The following is a 25,764-nucleotide window of genomic DNA, read 5'->3' on the forward strand; positions in this document are numbered from 1 at the left end:
TGATTCTTACATTTGTTATTAGTTTGTCTTTCTAAAACATTATTTTGCATTTTAGAGTGTATTTTAACCTATATAATTCCATGTCTAAAATTTTAGGTTACCTCCAGAGACTTTTTGCCTCATATTAATTTTTAAATGTCTGCTGAAAGAGTATGATTCCCATTATTAAACTTGATCCTGTGCTTCTTAATTATTTCCTATATATAGTAATCAGGCAAAATAATATTTATGTCCAGGTATGGACATATGTCTGTTGCTTTGGTCTTTCCTGAATGAGAGTGGAAACTTGGGGCCATTAAAAGAGTTTCATCATTGATGCTGGCATCAGTTTGGCATCAGTTTGGTGTTAGCATGTTCCTCCTCACATTTGTTTTCAAGGATTGTTGTAAGTAAAGTTAACATAAAGATCTGAGCTAAGAAGCAATGATTTATCAGTTGACTTTTGGCAAAACAAGTTGGGAGGATACTGGAGCTTTCTAGCTCCCAACCTGATGTTGGTATCCATCCAGTTAAAGGCAAAGTCATTTCAGCAAGACATGCATCCCTTGCAAGAGAAGCAAGATCATGCTAGTGTGGGAAATAAAGAGGAATGAGGAATGAGAACAAAAGAAGTAGAGAAAGGAAGAGAACCAACCTTGCTTTTTGAGTTGCTATTAGTTGGGGGCCATTAAGTTCTCCCTATTTGTCCAATCACAGAAGGTCACTGTATTCCTGTGGAAGAATCGGGAATAAATTGAAGCCTTTCCTCTTACATTCTTCCTTTAGGGAGAATATTAGAAGCATTCATAAATGGAAAGATATTTGCTGCTTCAAGAGTTAAGGAACAAAATACCAAAGCAGAACATCAAGGTAGATGCAGGTCCCCACAGCAGGACTATCAAATTTCACATATGGCAGAAATGCTGGGATTCTCAAGAGAATTTTTCCCATATTTGGCACATAGTTAGAAATTGCTTCCCTATTGTTCTTGCCATCTCACTTGTTTTGCCTACTCTGATGTAACATTTGATGCCACTTTGTTCCCTGAGTTTTCACTGTACTATGATTACCATGGATGCTTAGGAAATATTTTTGATAAATTGAATACAAATATTTCCCCAACCAAATGGGATGTTATTTGAGAGAAGGCCATGAGAACTGTAATATTCTACAGTACTCCATAGATGTAACATAGGTGTGTTACTATTCTATGGATACTGCATACTCAATGTGGTTTTGATTTGCATTTCTCTAATGACTAATGATATTGAACATGTTTTCCTTCTCTTCCTTCTTCCCTCCCTCCCTTCCTCCCTCCCTTCTTTCCTTTTGGAATAAAATCCAGGACCTTGTACATGATAAGTAGACATTCTACCATGGAGTTATACCCCTAGTCCTGGATAAAACATTTCTTATCTAATATATGATTTGAAAATACGTTTTCCCATTATGTGGGGTGTCTTTTTGCTTTCTCAGTGGTACCTTACAAAATATAAAACAATTAATTTCTCTGAGTCCAATTTATCCATCTTTTCTTCTGTTGTTTTTGCCTTTGGTGTCAGATCTAAGAATGCTTTGCCAAGTCTAGCCAAGGCATAAGAAATCACTCCTAATTTTCTCTTAAAATTGTTAAGGTATTAGGCCTTACATATAAATTTATAATCCATTTTTTTCTTAAATTCTACTTAGGGCATGGGAAAGAGATCCAACTTTGCATGTGGATATATAGTTGTCCCAGCATCATTGATTGAAAGGACTATTTGTTCCTCTTTGGATTACCTAGACTTGTTAGAAATCAATTGACCTTACGTAAGGATTTATTTCTGAAGTCTCAGTTTCATTTAATTGTTCTATATATCTCTTCTTGTGCAGTAACACTGTGTCTTCATTACTATAATTTTATACCAAGTTTTGAAATCTGAAAGTGTGTGTTCTCTGATTTACTTATTCAATATTGTTTTGGTTATCCTAAGTCATGGCATTTCTGTATGAATTTTAGGATGACATTGTCAATTTCTCAAGAAAACCAGGGAATTTGGCAAGAATTTTGGCAAGAATTGCACTTAATATAGAGATGAATTTGGGGAGTGTTGCCATCTTAAAAATCTTAGGCTTCTGATGTATGAACATGGAACATCTTTTCATTTATTTATATCTTAAGTTTCTCTCAACAGTGCTATGTAGTTTTCAGAGGGCAAGTTTAATACTTCTTTTGGTAAATTTATTCCTAAAAATTTCATTCTTTTAAATGTTATTATAAATGAACTTATTTTCTTAATTTCATTTTTGAATTGCTTATTGCTGTTATATAAAGCTATAATTAATTTTAGTGTATTGATCTTGTCTCCTTCAACCTTGCTGAACTTGTTTAGAGTTTTAATGTGTTTTTAGTGGATTGCTTAAAATTTTCCAATATAAGATCATGTCATCTCCAAATAAAGATAGTTTTGCTTAATCCTTTTAACATGAATGCCTTTTATTTTATTTTCTTGCCTACGGGTCCTAGATAAAACCTCCAGAACAATGTTCAATAGGACGACTGAAAGTGGACATCCTTGTCTTTTTCCTAATTTTCAAGGGAAAGCATTGAGTTTTTCACCATTAAGTGTGATGTTAGTTTTGGGTTTTTCATAGATGCCTTTCACCAAGTTAAGGAAATTCCCATTTATTGATAGTTTGTTGAGTGGTTTTATCATTAATATTGTTAAGAGTTCTGTGTCTATTTATATAATCATGTGGATTTTTTTGGGGAGGGGGGACTCAGGATTGAACTCAGGGGCACTTGACTACTAAGTCACATCCCCAGCCCTATTTTGTATGTAATTAGACATAGGGGTCTCACTGAATTGCCTGGTGCCTCACTTGCTGAGGCTGGCTTTGAACCCATAATCCTCCTGCCTCAGTTTCCCGAGCCACTAGGATTATAGGCATGCACCACTGTGCCCAGCTCAATCATGTGGATTTTGACCTTTATTCTAATGATATGATGTATTCATAAATTTTCATATATTAAAATACTCTTGCATTTATTGGACAAGCTCCACTTGGTAATGGTGTTTTATCCTTTTTACATGTTGCTGGATTTGGTTGGCTGGTATTTTGTTGAGAATGTTTCCATCTATATTCATAAGAGATATTGGCCTGTAATTTTCTTTGCTTGTGATGTCTGGCTTTGATATTCAGATAATTCTGGCCTCCGAATGCTTTGGGGAGTGTTCCTTCCTGTTTCTTTAAATCTCTTAAATAGAAAAATTGTTCCTTCCTCTTGTGTCTTGCAAGGTAACCTCCTTCATTCTGTTTATAAATTACAGCACATCTAAACTTCCTCATCAGTCAGTACTTAGGGAAGTACCTATGTGATTTGAACCAATTTATTCTCATCACTAAACAGTATTTATAATGCTCCCACATGATTTAAGCCAATTTAGTTTTCCCATGAGAGAAGTCAGGTGGGAGATGGAGATGTTGCGTCTTGCAGATGTGCAGCTGTTCAGCATAGGGAGCAGAGAAGTGCCTGAAGGACACTTATCCTAATGAAATCTCAGGATCGCACAGATCACTCTGATGGTGGGGATGATTACCCTACCCCCCCCCCCCAGACTCTAGGAAAGGGGGTTTTGCAACTGATATCCAAAACCTGCTTCTTTCTTTCTCCCTCCCACTAGAGTCCTTCCTCCCACCTTAAAACTGAAGTTGCTACTAGCTTGAGTTCAGTCTATGAAGGTTACTCATTGATGAATTAAAAATAACACAAGCAAGCTAATAGCTATAGTTGGAAGGGGTATTAATTATTATTGTTGTTATTATCATTATTATTTACTTGCCTAATTTGTATTTCTGATTTTACACAGGGGAATCAAATATTTATATAACCATAAAAATAACAAAATGAGTTGTCTGATTCTGGATGAACAAACACCTTCTTACTCCCCTTATAACTCTAGGCTTTATGAACATGCTCCCTGTAAATATTGTACAATTAGAATCCTTCAATTTTCATGTTTGATTTGGTACCACTTGTATTCTGAATACTGAAGGATTATATGGGGTGTTTCAGACACTTCCTATTTTTAGAGGATTACTGTCTCATTAAAAGAAGGCATTGATTTAAGAAACACTTAAATAAGAATTTGAGACATTCTAATGGCACTTTCATCTAGGGAAACAGGTATTTGTGATTCACCTGCTCTGTTCAATGTGCTGCTGTTAATTCAGAGGTGAGGTAAAAGCATTACAGCTCTAGGAAATGTGCAAATGGGAAGCTTGCCATGAAAGAAAGGATTCTAGAACTCAGAACGATGACCAGGATATGGTTGAGAAAGAAATAGGAGACATTAGTGATGAGTTCAGCCTGAAGATTAATTAGCAATGGTTTGCCATTTTGAACAAAGCAACCAGTTTAAAAAAATATTGTCTAATTTTCCTTACTCTGGTCTCCTTTTCGTTAGATATAAGTAAATTCAAATTCTACTCTTCCTTTTTCTATGATGGGGTTATTGTAAAATATAACTTATCTTAAGCCAATTTCATTTGCTCATAAATAACCTCTGTACATTTTTGAATACTAAAAGCCTTGATGTGTTTCTTTGTTCCTAAGGAAATATATTCACATGGTTCTTTTCATTTAAAGTCATAAAATGAATCATTTTCCTTGGAGCTCTTTAAGAAGAATTTTTATGGAATTATTATGACTCAGGGCTAAAGGTCTGGTCAGCACATTCACAAATACCCAGAGAATTTAAGCACAATTTCCCAATACCCAATTTCCGTGCATGCATTTGAGAAAAAAGGTTCATCTTCTTTTTGAGATTTGCAGATTAATTTTCCTCTCTCCAGATCTGTTCTGTCAGTGGAGAAGGATAGTTCAAAAGGAAAAAAATGACAAAAATGCTACTCTTAAGCTTTCTTTTTTTCTTTTTCAGTTTTGGGGATTAAACCCTGGGCCTCATGCTTGCTTGGCAAGCCCTCTACCACCACACTACACCCTAGCCCCTTTAGAATTTTGAATTTGAACACACAGATGAGTACACATGTACAAGCTTTCTCAGCTAAAAACTTGTTTAATTTTCTTGAATATTAAAAGAAAAATTGATGTGTCCGTATCTTAATTCAAGCACAGAAATATCTGTAAGGGAAGAGGACCTGTTTATTTATTTATCCTTTCATTCAGTATGTATTTACTGAGTATACAGTGTGCACTAGCCACTAATATTAGCACTGGAATGCAGCAATGATCAAGACAGAGGAAGTTGATGCCCTCATAGAGCTTACATTCTAGTGAGAAAGAGAACACTTAACATGTTATATGATTATGAATTTAAAAATGTAAGCATAAACGGAGAGTTAGAAGTATCTAGAATAGGACTGGGAGTGAGTTTTCTCCTCCTTCTCTTCCTCTTCCTCTTCCTCTTCCTCTTCCTCCTCCTCCTTCTATTTCTTTTTAGAGATAGTGTCAGGTTAACCAGCTCCTGGACTCAGTGATCCTCCTGCTCATCATCCTGAGTCACTGGGACTACAGCATTGCACAGGTTAGGGATGGTAGATTTTAGATAGGGTACTTAACAAAGACCTCACCAAGAAAATCACGTTTGGAAGATGGCCTGGAAGAAATGAAGAAGCTGGCTGTGATGTCTTTTAGATGAGTTTTCCAGGTAGTGCAAAGCTTATGTGGAAAATCAGTGGAACAGGATGCCTGACATGCTCAAGGAACAGCCCAAGGCCAGCGTAGTGGACTGAAAGAAAAGAGCATCAGTAGGAGCTGAGCTCAGAGATAGGATCAGGAACAGATGGAGCCTCACAGATTACAGTGAGGACTCTGGCTTTTATGTTGCATTAGATGGGAGGCCCTGGGACAAAATCACCTTTGTTGTTATGAGAAGAATAAAAGGCAGGGTATAAGCTAAGAACGATCAGTGCCAGTTAGGAGGTTTTTGCAATACTCTACAGAGCACTGATATATTATCTAAAGCTGTGTCTCTGGTTACTTTGAGCAGAGGTTGGCAAATGACAGCCTGTGAACCAAAATCAGCTGGCTGTCTGTTTTAGAAATACTCCTTATTAGAACACAGCCATGTCCCATCATTTACATATTTCCTGTGGTTGATTTTCTTCCTCCTCCTCCTCCTCCTCCATCATCATCATCATCATCATCATCATCATCATCATCATCATCATATTTAGTATCTGGCCCTTTACAGAAAAGTTTGCCAGTCTCTGACTTAGAATCTCCCAGGAGGAGAATGACACCAATGAAGCTGCCTTCTGACCTGCAAAGCTATGCAGGCACAGTCACTTATTCTCATCACTTCAGTTCTGTGTGGGCTCTGAACTTAGAGAAGGCAAAAAGAATGATATCTGGGTTTTAGTAAAAGGGACAGCATGAAAAATAAGATTATTCTTTCAACAGGAAATACTGATAAATATCTTAGAGGTGGAAAAAAAATAGATACTGAATACCATTTAGTCACTGGAGAAATATTCTTTGAAAACATTTATCAATAAAAGTGGTTTTTTTTGCATTGAAAATTGAATCTAGGGTCACTTTACCCCTAGGTTACATCCCCAGTGCTTTTTATTTTATGTGTCGAAAAAGGGTCTTGATAAGTTGCCGAGGGCCTCAAATTGGCAGTTTTCTTGCCTTAGCCTCTCTGGTTGCTGAGATTACAAGTGTGCACCACCTTGCCCAGCTTAAAGTTGAATATGCTGGAGAGACATCAAAAAAATAAACCCATAAGTAAATATATATTGACCAAAGTACCAAGAATTTTGAAGGAAAGGGTTAGGGCTTAATGAAGAGAACAATAAGAGATGTAATTTATCTTAGGGCAGATCAATGGAAACATCATTTCAGTGAGAACTAAAGAGGGGAGAAGATGAAAAAGGAGTATTACATGAACAAGGAACAGGGTGTACCAAGTTGGCAAAACAGATGGAAAATTAGAATTAGGAAGAAAATATAGACAGTGGACACACACACACATACACACACACACGAATAACCAGACCTTTGACAGGAATGAAGAAAGAATAATGAAATGTGGTTGGAGAGGAAGAATAGGCTGAAAAATATTCAGTTTGAGATCATGTGAAGGAGTTTTGATTTTATTGAAAATTTAATGGGGAACCATTGAAGGGTATAAGGCAAGAGTGTCATACAAAGTTTTGCTTCTACATAGCACCCTGGCTACAGTGAAGACTAGATTGAAGAGGCAACTAATTAAAGTCCAGAGACCAGTCAGGAGCTGGTTTGCAGTGTCTTTAGAGTTAGATAATGATGGTAGCTTAACTAGTTGGTGTCTGTAGTTTAATTCAATAAACATCTATTTTATACTATGAATTAAATATTAGCTTTGGTTCTATGTTGGGGATTAAAGATAAATAATGACTATTTCTGTTTTCAATAAATCTATATACAGCTAACAAGAGTAAGAGAAGTATACAAATAGTTGTTATATGTAGCCTACTGTGATATATTATAAGTTCTATATGACCACTTGAAAGAAGAGTACTATTGGAGTCCAAAGGAAAAGAATTTTCTACCACCTTAAGTAGCTAGAGAATGGAGTCATCACTGTATCCCCAGGGAACACAATACCTCATGTTCTATAGAGGCTCCTGAAATACGGTGAAAAAGTGCTGGATCATGTCTCTGGGTTCTTATCTTATAGCTTCTAAACACACTGGTTTGAGATGGATGTTTCAATCTCAACCTGTTTCTACACTGCTCTGTTGCTTACAGCCACCTTGTTGCCTGCCATCAGGAGGCTCAACAGCCTGCGAGATGACTACACCCTTTCCTGTACTAGCAGCCTGCTTTACCCCTATTCTCCTCATAGCCGGTTACTGTTGTTTGTTGGACCTCTATAGGCTTAGTAATTGTTTTCCTGTCTGTCAATCTGTGTCTGTCTTCATAGCATGAAAAGAAGCCAGGAATAAGAAATGAATGCTACAAATAAGGTGACATAGTTAATTGAAATCCAGGATCTCATACGTTTATCCTGCATTGGGGTCAGGCTTATTCAATTCAGGTTGGATGTATAGGAGAGTTGCTGACTCCCAGCCATTTCAAGAGTCTCTTGCACACACTAGGGGTTTAATAAATATTAGTTGAATCAAAACATAAAAGGCAAACTGTTGAAGTTTCAGTTAGGTTCTTCCACAGCAGTCATTCACACAGTTAACACTATTCAAGGATGTTTCCCCTCCTGGATGTTTCCCATTCTTTCCATTTCCCTCCAAGCTAGAATCACCTTCCCCCATAAGATTAATCTCATCCAGTATGGGCCATATTACAAACCTTACTCACACTGAGAAACAGAGCCTGGAAATAGGCCAGGAGTCATAGTCCATGGTTCTTTGAGGGTAAGGAATAGAGTACTGATTAAAACTAAGTGGTTGAAGCTTAGAGTTCTTTCCTTTTATCTGTCATATTTAGATGCTATGACTTTGGGCAAATTTCTTAACTTCTGTATATCTTAATGACTTAATTTATAGGAGGACAATAATGAAATATTCCATGCAGGATAAATCCCTGAATGTAAATCTTGACATGATATCAGTGTTAGATACAGGGTAACTATGGTGAGAATTCTGTGGTGACATGCATTGCACATATAGTCCATTGTACAAATTTGGGCTATAAGGCGATTTGTAGTTTCTCACAAAGGGCTCACCTCCATCATTTCATTAAGTTTGTCAACAACATATCCTTGACTTTTTTTTGGATTTCATTTACAGAGTTATGTTGAGTTTAATGTATTATTACTTATTGAGATATGAGATTACTACTTATGCAGAAACTTGATGTTAATTGTAAGTCAGTCTAGGAAAGAGAAAATTTCAACTCAGACACATTTCTTCCCATCTTTGTTTTTTTAAAGCAGAACCACTTTAAACCACACTGACGTAATGCCTGCATTTTGTTCTTTCCACCTAGAACTCCCTTTGAAATAAACATGGAATCTCAGATGCAATTACAAGTCTCTAGTGGCCAAGTGGAACTGGTGGTAAGGGATGCTGGGATTTAGTGCACCTGAGAATTAAGAAATTTCTTCAATGAAGACTATTTGCCTGTTCTTCCAAAGATTGTGCTATCTATAGACTAAGAATTGAATCAGTCCAGAGTCCTAGTGTAATGGTTAATTTGAATTGTCAACTTGATTGGATTAAGAGATGGTGATGATCAAGAGGCTTATGATGTCAACGAGGATGAATCTAGGAATGATTGGCATGTGGGATAGCCAACTGAAATTTACCCTCCCTAAGTGTGGGCAGCACTATCCAATGGGATGATGGCTTGGATGGAATAAAAGTTGGAAGAACAAGGAAACAGCAGCAGATGCAAGCCCCATTCTTCTTGAATGGGTTCTTTATTTCGGCTGTGATTGTCTGAGGATATCCTACTCTCACTTCCTTACTCTTCCAAAGTAGACTCTTGCCAGTGATTCTTCAGTCTCCTACTAGGGTAGCACCCATTTAACCCTCTTGTTCTGGGACTTCAGTCTCTTGGACTGTGCAGCTCCTGATTCTTCCAGCTCTCCAGACTGCAGAGAGCCATTGTGAACTATCCAGCTTCAGGTCGCATAGGCCAACCTGAAAAACCCCCCTTTTATAATCTTATTTCCTATTGAGTCTGTTCCTCTAGAGAACCCTGGTTAATACATATAGAAATGTAGCTACCAAGCTGGAATGGATGTTGTTAATGATTAGGACAAATAAAACAAGGCTTCTAGTTTTAAATAAGATGGAGAAGACTCACCACATCCTCTATTTTCTGTTAAGTATAATTATAAAAACACTGGAGGTAAGAGAGAACTATAAAAAGACTCAGAAAGAGGAATAAACAGGGTAGGCATGCTAACTGGAGATGAGCTCCCTATGATTTCATATTGCTTCTTACATACTCAGGCTTGGCTAGAGAAGTCCTTAACTTGGAAATGCCAAAAGACAGTGGATGCCAAAACAGTCCCCTGAAAAGTTTGCTCTCTCCATACAAAGGACTAGAAAATATCTGCCCGTTCAGTTAAACATTATGAAAAAGACCCTGCCCACCCCTACTCTCCTCTGGTTCTGGCAGAGACTGAGTGGACTTCAGTTCCTCCTGGCAGTAGCACATGTCAGCTGACTGTAGGGAAAATCTGAACTCCCCCACTCTCACCTCAGCCTGTCTTCTTCCCTTTATCAATTAAAAAGGATGAGAGGATTTTGGAGAAGGAGCTGGAGAAAAAGTTTCTTTTAAGCATTAAATGGGCAGATGCTCAATAACGCACACATGAAACTGATTGGACTTGACAATGGGAAAGGTTTGAGTCAGGTATAACATATAATAGTACCCAAGTTCTGATTGGCCTCTGAGAAGCCCACTGACAAAGCAGACTAGAATACCTCTGCAAAGGCTATGAAAACTAGGTTGCTATTGTGGAGCAATATTCCACAAATATAGGCCAGGATCTGCATTGAAGCGTCTAAGGAGGGATTCTGCTAGTAAAGTTATGATCCAGAGTTTTATTATGTGGTATCTCATGTGTCTGTTAACTGCTATTAGGATGAGCACTGGGCACTCTAATGGCCATCAGTCAATTCTCAGACTTCCCCCACCCTCCAGCTCTTGCCCATTTGGCATGGTACATGAGTTAGGATTTTGTCTTTCTTTCCCTACCTATAACTCCAAGTCTGATTCCAACCCAAGTCTCTGAGCCTTAACTAATGTGTCAAGGAGAAGCAGCTGATTCTGCTACATATGTCCTTCAATGGACTATAGTGAAAGGACCTGTTGAAATCAATGTGACATTGCCCCATTTGGGGGTTGTCTTTTGAACAGAATGCCCCAGGGAACCAGAGAACTAGGTCAGTTTCCCTGATGCTGCTTTTGGCCGGCCTAGTTTCCAATTCTGAAATTACCCATGCTACTGAGGTCGACATGCTACATGGTTTCTGCCGATATTTTCCTTAAGAATCTATGGTTTCCATGAGAAAGGCTGAGTTAATCTTTTGGTCACATCAGATTATGCCATGACTCTATAAGTTCATCCTAAGACTCATGTCATTCCTACTAACTTTGATTATGAAATATTAGTTTTAATAAACTTTCTCCCTTAGAGTGAATGTAAAACTATGGGTGGCTAATGATCTGTGTGAGAAGATTAAAATACATTAATAATTAAATAATAATAATGATGTAAATAGAAAAGACCTAATGGCTTCCTTAGTTTAAAAGCTTCTCTCTTAGGAATACTGAATGAACTTAATGTCAAAATACCTAGCCAGGTGCCTTGTGTACAGTGGGTGCTCATGTATATTTGCTGAAATTAAAACCACAAGTTATGTTTTGAATAATTTGTTCATAAGAAGTCTCAATGCTTGTTTAATCAACATGGCCAAAAGAAATGTAGAAGCAAACTATAATTCTGAGATGGAAATTAGCACTGTAGTTTTAAGGTACTTGAAATACCAGAGAGAATACATATATAACACCTAGACACTGCAGATTCTGCAAAGCCATGTGAGTTCTGTAACCCCAGGGAAATATTTACTTAAATATTTTGTTCACATCATTTGAAGTAGACGAGTAATACATACCAAATGCTTACCTCCTGGGGAAGTTCAAAGGGTTTGCTTATGTAATACTATTGTAAACCTCTGGGCTAGGGTTATGGCTCAATGGCAGAGCACTTGCCTTGCACATGTGAGGCACTGTGTTTGATCCTCAGCACCACATAAAAATAAACAAACAAAGTTATTGTGTCCATCTATAACTAAAAAAAATTAAAAATTTAAAAATCCAATACTATTGTAAACCTCTAAGAATAAAATGCACATTCCCTTAATATATTTAAAACCAATCATATTATTAGTAAAGAATAAAACTATAGATAGATGTTAATATTTTCTAGTTTTATGATGTAATACTTTCATTGGTTTGAAGGTCAGGGCTTTAAAACTAAGAAAATAGTTATCATAAGCCACATGAAAAATATTTTTATCAATTGTCTAATGATGATTTATTACCACATAGTTCAAATTCAATTACGATGCCATTTTCAGTCTTTTATTATTACATCTCTAGGACTCTTTGAAATGAGTCAGTAATATTATTCCCCATTTTTACAGATGAATAAACAAGAACTAATAATGAGCTGACTGTGTCTAGAGGTGAACGATAGCAATGTAGATGAGCCATTGGACTCTGTAAGCCTTCCCTCTGCTAAGTTCTGGTCTCCCTGCCTTGCACATTGGCAGGCCTGTTCCTGAATCATATCAGAACAAATGCAGACCCTGTTTCTCAGAATTTGAGGGGTGAACTACCTCAGCATGGGAGACGAGGCTTATGCAATGAGAGGATTTGTTTTAGGATTTTTTTCCTGGTTAGAAAAAAACATATTCTACTTCTTTCCAGCCAACTGAGTTTAAAGTGGCCTCTTAATTTTTTGAACCTTCAATTTTACAACTAGAATTTTGAACTACATGGTTTGTAAGGTCTCACCTAGTATTAAATTCTCAAATCTAGAAAAAAAATCTAGTTTCTGATGTTTTATTTACCTGCTATCTTCAGGATATAACAGCTTATTTTGTTTTTTGAGGATTATTGAGACCTTGACAGTGTGGCTAGAATAGTAGCTGAAAGGTCAGGTCAGGTGAAATGCACTGCACAAGCACAGTTACACACACACACACACACACACACACACACATATGCAGAGACTCATTCCAAATATTTTTTGGCTACCTCTTAATCACTCCAGCAAAGCATATCTTTGGTCCTGGGTCCTAGAAGCTGAGTAGAACATAGGAACCTGAATAGCAGCTTGTTTTCTTATGCCAAACTTTTGTGACACCATTTTCTTTAGAATAGGCTATTCCAAGGTCACTTTGGAAAACAACAATCACCACAATAACAAACAGGAAGATGAGGCATGAGGACTCGTTCCTGGCCTCCTGTGGCTTAGAAACAACTGGACTTGTCTGTTTCAGGTTCATTTTGCCACATCAACAGTCCCTGTGTTCAAGGGCTTCAGCAGAAGTCACCGGGGCATCTTCCGTGCCATTGTTTCTCCCCCTGTGGGTGACTTCCCTGTGCAATCCATGTCACACTTCTATCTCTTCCCCATTCTAATTTTTCTTGCTTCTTTGTTTGCAGATCTTCTTGTCAAAGTCTCTTCTTCTTTGCCTCCTTTCTGTCTTCCACCCGTCCCTCTGTCCCTTCCAATCCTTCTCTTCTAAATCATGACATTGCATTGCATGTCATACCTCTTGGTCTGACTCACCATGAGAAATGCCAGGGCCAGTATTAAAGTGTATATCTCTAATGTTTGGGGGAAACTTTGAAGTAACTTGCAAATTATTTTGTACCTAGCTGCTGTTAGGAGCTCCTTAATAACTAATCAATGTTCATAAATTCTGACCAGAATTGTTGAGCCCAGTGGGGAATAATTAAGATCTTGGTCTTTCCACTGTTGCTCTTTCCTGAATATCTAAAACATTTGTGTTTTCTCTAGGACTGTCTAGTTGCACACATTGGTATTATGTCATCTTGCAGAATTTATCTAATATATTTTTTATTTTACCATTTATTTACCTTATGATATTATAGGCCAGTGAAGGGGACAGTGGTCACCTCCTGCCTCATTCATCTAAGATATCCATTAGAGCTGCTCAAAGCACTTCTGCAGGACGGAGAAGTGTCAGTTAAAGCTGTGCTTGCCAGCTCTCTCTAATGTGGACAACCACACAAAAGATGCATTGCTTGTGAATATTTATGTTTCTAAAAGCAGAGCTTTATTTCTCACTTATTTGTTAATTTTTTTCCAACCTTTCTACTTGATTAAATCATTTAGAAAGAGCTACCTAGTTATGCTAATTTCCTCATCCTACATGTTTTCCTGTGAATAATAAGGAAAATGTGTTGGAAAAATACATCATTTTAGCTGTGTTAGGAACTCTCATGATTCTTTTAATCAAGATAGCTCTTGTGAACTATCATCTCATTGTGAGTCCCACACATTCCTATTTTCTGGTAGGGCTTTTTTCTTATTCCTCTCTTCCCACCCTCCCTTAGTATGCCTTGTTCTGAGAAAATATGTAGTCTCCTAACTATATGCTTCAAGATGTTAAGAAATTCTGAGTGAAGATAAGACCCTCATTGAGACTTTATATAAAAGGAATACCCTCAATATTTTTGAATGAAAAATAATACCATCCCTCTATTCATACGGCAGTTTCTTGGGCCCTGGTTTAAGCACCAGAGACATAGGAGAGAACAAAACTGGCATCTTTTTAATGAAGCTTCTATTCTAATGGAGAAGACAGATATTTAGTGACAAGGAGTTGAATGTGTAAATAAGGTCAAGGAGTGATCCATGCTGGTGGGGGTCACTTGCTAACTGTTGTTGGATCCCTTCCTAACTCTTCTCCTTGAAAAAGTCCCAAACCCCTACGTCCCTTGTACCCCGGCTTCCAGCTAGTCTTGGTCATAGTTAGGCACTACTATCATGAGACTAGAGGACAACAGGAGGGGGATACAGAGTGTTACTCCTCCCTTCTCTCTACTTCAGGTAGTTCATTTGATGGCTGTTTCTACTCTAAATAAAGCACCTCTCTGCTATAATATGCCATTATGTAAATCACCCCTCACCCCAAGAGTAGCTCCTGGGCTCTGGGGACACCAACTCCTCTTTCTCTCTCTAACCCTAAAGTTGAGGCTGTCTCTAGTTCTCTTCAGTTTCCATGCTGCCTCTTCCAACACCTTTGCTACTATTTCTTTACATTGTAGTTCTTTCAGATCTCCAAGTGTGCACTCTTTTTTCCATTTTTGGACCTTATGTCATGCATGCTTTGAAATATAACTAGTAAGAGAATAGAGATGGAAAGGGGACTTTGTTTTTCATAAGGTGGGCAGAAATGGCCTCTCTGGAAAGGTGGCTTTTGGGCAGAGACCTGAATGAGATGACTGTATGAGCCACCACAATGTCTCAGGGAAGAATGTTCTGGGATGAGGACAGTCACCTTATAGGCCTTAAGATGGAAATATGCTTGGCACATGTCAGAGTAACAGAAACAGACCAGTGTTATTAAAGAATAATGTAGGTACAGTGAGAAAATTAGTAGGGGACAAGATCACACAATAGAATATATAACTTCTGATAAGAGGTAACCAGAGTAATTCGAGAGAAAAGTAACTTGAGCTGTTGATTCTGGATGGTACATGGGAACTAGATCTAGACTGAAGGATGTATGTGTGCAGGGAGCAGAGTTACAGCCATAGTAGTAGTCTGTCTAGGTAGGACATGATGGTATGTCAGACTAGGATATGAGATAGGGAAGATGTAGGGTCTGTTTTGAGGGCAGAGCCAATGAAATTAGTTGATACATTGGATGTGAAGGAAATAAAGGATGACTGCAAGTTTTTGAATCTTAGAAACCATATGCATAGTGATGATATTGGCTGAGTTGGTAAAAAACTTAATGAGGAGTAGTCCTGGAGGGCATTACGGGAGCGAACAGGAATCAAGGGTTTAATTTTATATATGTGAAATTTGAGTTGCTAATAGACATCTAAGTTCAGGTACTAGGTGGACTTTTGGATATATGTACGCAGGGGCTAAGGGAGATGACAGAACTAGAGATTACTTTTGGGAATAATTAATAAGTAGTTGGGATGGATACTGGGTGAGGTCTAGGGAAAAACCAAAGAGATCCTTGAACCAAAAGATCCACAGTCCTTGGAGCAACAGCTGGGAAGGCAGGAAAATATTGAAACAATGTGGTTTCCAAGACATTAAGTGAAGCAAGTGTTTCAAATGGAGAGGATGATTAATTGTGTCAAATGTTGCTCTGAGATTTACAGAGAAAAGGATAGAGAATTGACCATTAAGTGGGTTTCTATGTTCATGGTCGTGGAATTTTGCTCCACTGTGGATAGTTCTGGGGAACCAAAGGAAATAGATTCTCCTTCAATCCACCAAACAATAGAAAACTCTCTTATCTTGGAAAAAAAAAAAGCAATTCTGTTCCCCAACCCCAGTGAAGGGCAAGTTTCTAGAATTAGAAAAGCCTGCCACGTCTTACCCTGTCATTCTAGACGAGCATTTTGTCAGTTGAGTGTATTTAGACATTTTGAGAAGTTCAATTCCTTACTGAAAGATTGGTCTGTGCATGATAGCACACTTGGTCTCTTTGGTGACCCCTTCTCCAACACTAGATGCTGAGGTGATTGAACTTCCTTTGCTGTTGTACTCTCTAAAGCTTTTCATTTCCATCTATAGTTCCATTTCTTTAGTCCCACTGATCACCTTCTCTCATGCCGTATTTGGATGTTTTCTTTTTTATACATTTGTTAATTCACATGAATAAATATTAGGGCATTATTATTGATATAAACAAGTAGGAAATTGCAAAAATGGTAGGGAGACAATCTAGTGTAAAATAAACTCTTCATCTTGTTAAATGATATTATTCAGTTCAACTTATGTTTATAGTTATATTTTACTTAAATGTCTATGCCTGCAAGGCTTTGTTCTTAATACTGCCCAGAGCACAAAGTAGGACATTTTCAGTATCAATGTTTTCTTGGGTGATGTTGGGTGATTCTTTTTCAGTGGACAACTCCTGTCCCTCCCTTCCCTCTCCCTGGAATAACCTTTAAGATGTTCTCTTATCTTACCTTTTCTATTTCATGCTATTGTGTAAGACAAGAATGAGAGTCTCTCTGGAAAGTCATCTTAGAGAAAACACCTCTTAGTTCTGAGCTACTAGCACTGTTACAACAAGACTAATTTGTCCTTAATTTTACATTTTAGACTTGTTAAAAGATCAAGATCACGTCATTCTGCCTGGGTTCTGGTTCTAGTCCTGGTTCTACCTCCTGCTAGCTGTATTGCCTGTGCAAGGCACTTAATTTTTTAGGTTTCATTATTTCCCATCTGTATAGTGTAAATTTACTAGTGGAACCTATATCAAAAGGTGTTTAAGAAGATTAAATAAAATTCTGCTTATAATTACTATGAAAAAATCTGGGGTGTAAGAATGTAAATGTTCAATAAATGTTAGCTATTGTTATTGTTTAGTATGATTGTTCTTATGCATTGGTTGTTTTAAAAATTTTAACAAATATATATTTTTAGAATAGCCTTTATGAAAAAAAGGCCTAGTTCACATACAAGCACTTTATAGACTAGACATTTGTAGGTCTTCTGACCTGGTTACATAGTTAAAAAAATGTCTTGAAGGTATAGTTAAGACTGAATCTTAAATTCTACACCTGAAAATCACACCTGCTGTGGTTGTAAAGTGATAGTCCTAAGTGGCATGGTTTCCAGAGCATAATGTGTGCTCAAAAACCAAGTTCTTGGGGCTGGGGTTGTGGCTCAGCGGTAGAGTGCTCGTCTAGCATGCAGGAGGCACTGGGTTTGATCCTCAGCACAAGTAAATGTAAAATAAAGACATTGTGTCCACCTAAAACTAATATATATATAAACCAAGTTCTTTCAAAAAAGCTACAGGGCATTTTCTTTTTTCATAAAGTACAAACCCCAAGTAAACTTAGTTACTCAAATCTTTCTCATTAATTGTCATCAGATTCAAAGTGAATAAATACTTTCCCATCTTGATTTTTACTTGTTTACCACTTACTTTTATATCCTCATGAGGCTGATTTTTTTGCAATGCATCGCATAGATTGCCATTACTTGTCTTTGCTCTTTGTCCCCATTCCTTTGTAGTCTCCTATATGTAGTGTGGGTCATTGGAAGTGGGTAAACTATTTTGCAGGTTCTCTGGAAGTTGGATTCAGGTTATTTTCTATCAAGAGTAGGAGCTAGTGGACAAATGGAGAGCAAGAGGAAGGAAGGTGGCTTTCCTCTTCTTCGAGGGTTCTGGGGAAGTTTTTACGAGCTGTAGAGATGCCAGCACAACAGCATCTACAGAGGTATCAGCCATAGGAATATTGACAATGATTTCATATCTGATCAAGGTGGCAATTCTGGTGGATACAGAACCAACCACAGTAGTATTTCAAAAGGTGCAGTAGTAATAGGTATAACCTTGTAGCTCCAGCTCAGCAATCACAGCATCTGTGGGTATCAGTTTTCCTACTTCTTGTTCCTCTAGGCCATTTCTGCTTTTGATTTTCTAGCTCTTCTTGCATTTTTGTACATAATTTCTTTCATTAAATTCCCTAAATTCACTGTTTGAGATATTTATGCAGATGGTATTAAAGATAATATAAATGTGAAATGTCTTAAATGCAGTTAGGTGTTTCAGTTTAGAAACTGTTACTTTTGTGTATGGAATTACCAAGAATCTCAGGGCTTGGCTTCTGGTTATATTTGAACTTTCATATTTCATCAAACTTTCCAATAATTTGGACATGCCTCTGTCCTGAAAATTTTCAAAAGAACGGCAAATACTTACACCAAGAGGTGAGCTAAATCTCAGACTCAGCAAGCACAGTTTTGCAAAAATAAAGGCTTCTACAATAAGCAATAATTAACTCAGCTCCTTTCTATTTCCACGAGTTTCCTTTCTTCTACTTGGCACAAATAGACGTTATTATCAATGAAGGATCCTGGTGGTGTATATGTTCCATGAATTTCATTTTATGGCACTTCCCACTGGGGCTTTGGTTCTTATCATTTCCCCCACCAAGAAAATTCTCACTTGTTCCTCTAATGAGGACAATTATTTCACACTATTTAGCTTATTTCAATTTGGGTGACCTGTAATCCCAATGCTCATTTCTGAAAACAGAAGCAGTATTCTGCTTTTTTTAATTTTATAACTTTTGTCTCCTTACTCTAATGAAAAATTAGAGAAAGAAAGAAATTGAATTGAGAGAAGGCTTTGCACTCTTATAGTGAAGTGGTGCTTGATAAGATGAAGTCCTGACTCACCGTGGGGGGAAAAGATGAAAAATTTTGGACCAGAAAGTGGTGTAATTCAAAATGGAAGCAATCCCTCTGGAAAGCACCATCACTGGGAGCAGTAGGCCCAGAGTACAAAAGCAGGGAGCCCAAATCCCTTCCCCATCACTTCCTGTGTTAAGGATCTAGTTTTTCTTCCCATATTTAATCCTTCCAGTGTTCTTGCTATACTAAAAAAATATATAAATAACAATGGAGAAATTTATCAAATACATTTATATATTCAAATATCTGAATGTTTAGTATTATGTATATGGAAAATCTGTTGGATGACAGAATCTCTTTTTTTTTTCTTACTAGGGTGGTTCATGTTTGCTTCAGTGGCCATTTAAATATTAAATATTTTCCTAATGTCATTGTGATGAATAACTTAATATGTCAACTTGACTACACCACAGAGTGCCCAGATATTTGGTTAAACATTATTCTATGTGTATTTGTGGCCATTTGGGGATGAGATCAACATTTAAATCAGTAGACCACCGAGCAGATTGTCCCCCTCACTGTAGGTGGGCCTCATCCAATTTGGTGGAGACATGAATAGCAAAAAAGGCAAGGTCAGGGAGAATTTGTACTCTTGGCTGAACAAAATTTTCCTGCTACATTTAGACTGGTTCTTATACCCCAATCTGCAGAAGATTTATTGTGGAACTTCTCAACCTCCATGGTCTTGTGAAAAGTTTCTTTATGATAAAAAATAAATCTTTCCTTTATGTCTGTATTAATATGTGCGTATATGCATATGTGTGTGTATACATATATATGTGTGTGTATATATATGTATATATGTATATATGTATATATATATGTGTGTGTGTGTGTGTGTGTGTGTGTGTGTATGTATGTATGAATAGTATATTGCCCATTGGTTCTATTTCTGTTTCTCTGGAGGACTCTGATCAAATATAGTTAAGTAAGATAGTAAAGTAAAAAAGAAAAAAGGAATGAGTATTACAACTCAGTTTACAGCAGCATAAAAATTATTTATCATGAAGTTCTTTTTCTTTTTTCTTTTATCAACTTTGTCAAAATTCCCCAAAGATAGTTCTTGAGCCCTTATTAGAATTCATTTCAGATTTGGGGCAATAAAATATGTCTGCCTAAGAAATAATTAACTATCCTCATCGAAAGGTTTGCCATGGTGATTCCATGGAAAAGAAACCTAATTAAGTGCCACAGACTTTTTACTACTTCTCTGCTTAAAAAAGTGAAGCTATGTAAAGGGTTGCTTCAGGCTCTCCAAAGTGCTTGTCAATATGGATTTCAGAGGTTAATGTTAAATCCATAAGTTCTTATTTATTCAAGAAAATGATATATCTAGTCTGTCAGTGTTTCTTTACCCTACTAGATATTTTGATTTATGTATTAGGTTTATATTGTAATATTTAACATTATTGAAGCATGGTCAGAATTCAAGTGTATGCCAAAAGAGAAAAACACTCTAGATGGAGATCACTTTAAGATAATGACAATTCCTGAGTGTGGAGGAGAATTATGCATTAACTTTGAAAGTCCTAAGCAGTTTTCATAGAGCAGTGAATTATATTAGCTCTGCAGTAAACCTGTGGATAGCTTCAAAAGCTTCTAAGTTGGTAGAAGAGACTTCTAATAGACACAAGGGAAGTTATTTTTGCAAATAAGAAAATTAAAGCCAAAAGAGAGAACAATTAAAAGGTATACTCTTAAAGTTAGATCACTCATGAGGCCATTCTATGTACAACAAATTTGATAGTAAATACAGAGATTGCCAAAAATGATTACTATGTTTATTATAAACATAGACTGGGTCATTTCCCTCTTGCCTTAGAATAACCATTCCTGGGACAAAGAAGCACCAAGTACTTTAAGAACAATTCTTACTTGCACAAGATCAGTAATACAGTCTGAAAGACACTACTGAGTATGTAAGCACGAGAAAGAAAGTGAGGAAATTTGGGGAGTGGGGTGGCTGGTTATATGCTCAAAATCCTTCACATAAATCCTGTAAAATTTCTGAGCTGCAGAACCTGAAGCTTATTCCAGTGCTATCAGCAGTGTGTGATGAGAGGTTTCTTCAGAATGTGTTGTGTGTGCATACCCTAAGGTGTGAGTGTGAACAAAGAAGCTGGTTCTGATTGCTTCTGGTGTGTTGATTCCAATAGTGCTAGTAGGCTACTGGTGGAGCTGACACCCACAGATGGCAAGACTAAAGTATAATGTGGCTTGGGATAAAAGCATGGTGAACTGCTCCTCTGGGTCTTTCTGGCTGTCTGAGAAGATGGAAGAGGACCTTAGCAGTTCCTCTAGTTACACTGAGAGAGCAAGAAGGTAAACAGAAAGCTGAGATACAGACTGTAAAAGCATAAACTGGCCAAATGAGGTAACACCCACTGAGGAAACCACATGCTGGTGAGACAGAAAGGAGATACCACTGTCCCTCTTTGACAGGACCCTCAACCAGCCACCCCCATCATCCATGTGTAGACCTCCACTATTGTGGTTGCCTCCAGCAGCAGGTGGGATGGTATTGACCAGAGCAAGAAAAAGGCTTCTTGCCTAATACCTATGGTAATGAGTTGTTCAGGAATATCTGTCCCTCCAACTCTTCTTCTCCATTCTTGATTATAAAGACCTTGGAGGGCAGAAACAAGCACCCCTAAACTCAACCTTCCCACACACCTTTCAATATACACACACATACACACACACACACACACACACACACACACACACTCACACACACACATACCCCCTTCAGAGGTTTAGAAATAGAGCAAGAAACACACTGTGCCTCCTCCTGCAAGTCTAGTTGATGACGGCTAAAGGGACAAATAATTGAAGATGTATAGTGAAAAAGGCTATCATATAATACATTAAGTTGACCAGAAATGATACAATCTGTCCATAATGTTAAGATCCACGCTGAAGGCAGTATTTGGAGAAAAATGAAACCACTTTTTATTTACATCTCCCTTAGGTTGGCACTTTTTCACAAATATTTTAGAGAGGTTCTCTGATTTAAAATAATCCAAATTTAAACAAAATTCAGTGGTTTGTCTTACAGAGACCCCCTCTTTAAATTTAACCACAATGTGAAGTCACATTTTGTAAGCGATTCTGTATTTAAAATATGATTATATTTTTTACAATTCAATGTATACTTTTTAAAAATAATAATGCCAATTTGGGGTAAAACATCTAGTATGTTTTCAAAGAATCCAAGTAAAAGAACTAGCCATTCTTTCAAAATCCCTAGTGCAAAAAGAAGTTAGGGAATTGCTCCAGATTATCCTTTTAACTGGTTTAGAACTGAATACGTCACTACTCAGCCCACATGATCCCACTAGCAAAAGGCAAACTGATAAAAATTTACGATTTCTGGGTGCAGTGGCACACGCCCGTAATCCCAGTGGCTCTGGAGGCTGAGGCAGGAGTATTACAAGTTCAAAGCCAGCCTTAGCAACTTAGTGAGGCCCTAGCAACTCAGCGAGACCCTGTCTCTAAATAAAATATACAAAAGGGCTGGGGATGTGGCACAGTGTTTAAGTACCCCTGGGTTCAATCTGTAGTACCAAAAAAAAAAAAAAAAATTCAAAATCAATGAAAGGGACCATGACTTGTCCACCTTGATCATATGTGTTATTAAATAGGCAGATTCTTAAAAATACAGTAAATCTGTAAACCACATCATACTGGTCTTAGAAGTCTTTGTATCCCGTAACTCTTTTATATCATCAATCGTCTTGAGGAAAACACTTGATTCTATTATATGTATGCTTTTATAAATTTTCTCAAAAACAAATAAGTTGAGACACTTGCTGGAGAAAAGAGGTTTGAAGACTCAAAAATTTCAAATGAACATACAGTATATATGTTTTAACATAGAGTATTGGAAATCCAAAATATTCCTCTCTAGAGATCTTGTCTATTTTCTTGGAGATAGACATGCTTTAAATCTGTAGATGTTCCTTTACTTATGATGGGGTCACTCCTTGATAAACCCATTGTAAGTTGAAATAATTGCAAGGAAAAAGTGCCGTTAGTACATATGACCCACCAAATATCATAGCTTGGGAACTCGGTACACTACAGGGTCTGTTGATAACCCTGGTGATTGTGTGATTGACTGTGACTTGCAGTTCATTGCCATTGCCCAGAACTATGAAGAGAATCTGACTGCATATAGCCAGTCCAGGAAAAGATCAAAATTCAATATTTGAAGTGTGGTTTCTACTGAATGCATGTTACTTTCACACCCTTGTAAATTAACAAAAAAAAAAAAAATTGTAAGTCAAACCATGCTAAGTCAACACCATCTGTATCTGTGTCCTGATAATGCTGAAAACATTCATAGAAAAAAAATAAAGCAAATCTAAGTGGCAACATGGTGAGTAATGCAGTTGTAGCCCTTTAAAAGTGTACATGAAATAGAAAAATTAAAACTGCAGTTGAGCTGGTCAGAATTTCATCTCATGAAATATCTAACTTAAGATGCTGAAGCAATAAAACCTAGTGGTGGTTGAGACTGGGTGGGGCTTAGGAGATGGTTTGATGAGAGGGGACAGGAAAAAAAATCAGTCAAGCATGTCTCAGTATATGCTTTCTAAGCCTAGACTCAAACCTAGAAGTGATCCATTCCTCACAGAATGCAGGGAAGCCTTGTAAATGTCCTGCAAGAGCAGCTGCAGATGGCATTCACATACTCTTAGGGCTGAGAAAGTGCATGATAGTATCAGAAAACTGCTCTTTTCAAACTCTCAGTTTTCACTTGTGAGTGCATTTTTAAGGAGAACAAGAACTAGCTAAAGCAATAGAAAGGTCATTGATAAAATTGCTGTAGTAAAGATAGAATCCTTTTGTGTTTTGAAGATTCATTCTGAAATTGAGAACTCTTTGCAATTAGTCTATCAACCCTAAACTAGAAAGAATCCAGATCAGCCTGGGAAAAATAACACTGTGTGGGATGCAGAGGTGAATAAGAGGCAAGAACCAGGGCATCCAGATAGCAGAGAGGTGGAATTAGAACTAGGACAGAGATTGTCTTATACAATTTCAGCTAAAATATTAGGGCTAATTAAGAGGGATCAGTGGTTCCTTAATGTTAGAATATTTGCACACTATTTGTAGTTAGCTAATTATAGATATATATAGCTGTTCCAAATATGATAGAGGTCACTGCATAACTGCAGATTCATTTTATTTTTTTTATTTTTTAATTAATTAATTTAATTGTTCTAATTCATTATACATGACTGCAGAATGCATTTCAATTCATAGTAGACATATGGAGCACAATTTTTCATGTTTCTGGTTGTACACAAATAGAGTCACACCATTCGTGTCTTCATACATGTACCTAGGGTAATGATGTCCAGCTCATTCCACCATCTTTCCTACTTCCATGCCCCCTCCAATCCTCTCTCTCCTCTTTGTCTATTTTTAATGGATATTTTCCCTTATAAAATTCTACATGAACAAAATATTATGCCAGAGACTGTTATTTTTTCCCCTCAGCATTTCTCTCCTTCTTCTATAATAGCAGAACTCCAGTTTTTAATCTTGGCACAATGGCTACACAGAATAAGTCTGTGTTTTTCATTCCTTAAACTTCGTGTGACCAGCTAAGTTCTGGGCAGTGGGATATAAGAATAAATGGTGTGTTTGAATGTTAAGTCCTGAGAAAGTTAGGTCTTATTTTCTTCTACCAGCTGGGTGGGATATGAATGAGGTGTGAGTCATTGTGGACCAGTCAGATTAGGGCAAACCCCCAGGAACAGCAGAGCAAAAAGGTGGAAGGGATCTGAGGCTTTGATTCTGCAAAAACAGTGTTACAACCTAGACTTCTTAAATCTAGGCTGGATCATTTACACAAGGGTGAAATAAGAAAATAAGACCTAACCTTCTCAGGACTTAATGAAGTGAGGGGTTTCAGACAAAAAGGAATAATGGATAAAGTAATTAATCATATTTATAAATGATATAAACAAAATAAAATATTGTAATTTAACAGACACAGCTAATGGGCATGTAGAGGGCCTATCTACAAAGTGTTGATCATAAACAGCCTGTGTGAGGAAGTGATAATTAAGATGAGATCAGAGGGCTGGGGATGTGGCTCAAGCAGTATGTGCACCTGGCATGTGCGTGGTGCTGGGTTCGATCCTCAGCACCACATACAAATAAAGATGTTATGTCCGCCGAAAACTAAAAAAAAATAAATATTAAAAAATTCTCTCTCTCCCTATCTCTCTCTCTCTCTCAAAAAAAGATGAGATCAGAATGATAAGGAGTTAAAGCTGGAGATGGAATAAGAGTGTTCCAGGGGAGAGAGATCAGCTTGTACCAAAGCTCCAACTCCAAATTTGGCTTGTGTTGAGGAGTGTCAGAAAATAATAAACAAAAGAAAGTGTATAAATGAGCTGAAGAGGACACATGGTTGTCTGATCATGTAGCATTTTTTTTTTTTAAACTGGGTAAGAAGTGTGCATTTTGGTGCAATTGCAGGGGGAAGCAATTGGAGTTTTTAACTGGCAGTGATATGCTATGATTTTTAATCTCTTTGAAAAGACATTTTAACTGCTGTAGCATCAGAAAATGGGTGTGTCAAAAACAATGCTTTGTACTCACAAAACATCTTTTATTTTCTTTCTGATCAGGCAGGAAGACTCCATTGCCCAGTCTCCCTTGTAGTTAAATGGGGCCAATGGAATGTGGGTGGAAATGAGGCAGATTATGTTGGGGCTTTGACCTTGAATCTTTTCATGTGAATGTCCACGATTTTTTTCTTCCATTATCTGTTTGTCGGAGGCTGTACTCAGAGGCCTTAGGTGATGGTGGAGACACTGGTTGAAGAAACCTGGTCACTGAATGATTTTGTTAGTCAGCTTTTCAT

General features: G+C 37.3%; 1 protein-coding gene across 2 annotated transcripts in view; it reads right to left on the bottom strand.

The window, feature by feature from the left end:
- The window catches only part of PTCHD4 (patched domain containing 4), a gene marked incomplete at both ends in the record, with an annotated part of 192,499 nt that overhangs the window by 24,777 nt on the left and 141,958 nt on the right, over positions 1-25,764 (bottom strand). The window lies entirely within an intron of this gene.

The sequence above is a fragment of the Spermophilus citellus genome (assembly GCF_964194105.1).
Source record: "Spermophilus citellus genome assembly, chromosome: 5".
Taxonomy (NCBI): Eukaryota; Metazoa; Chordata; class Mammalia; order Rodentia; family Sciuridae; genus Spermophilus; species Spermophilus citellus.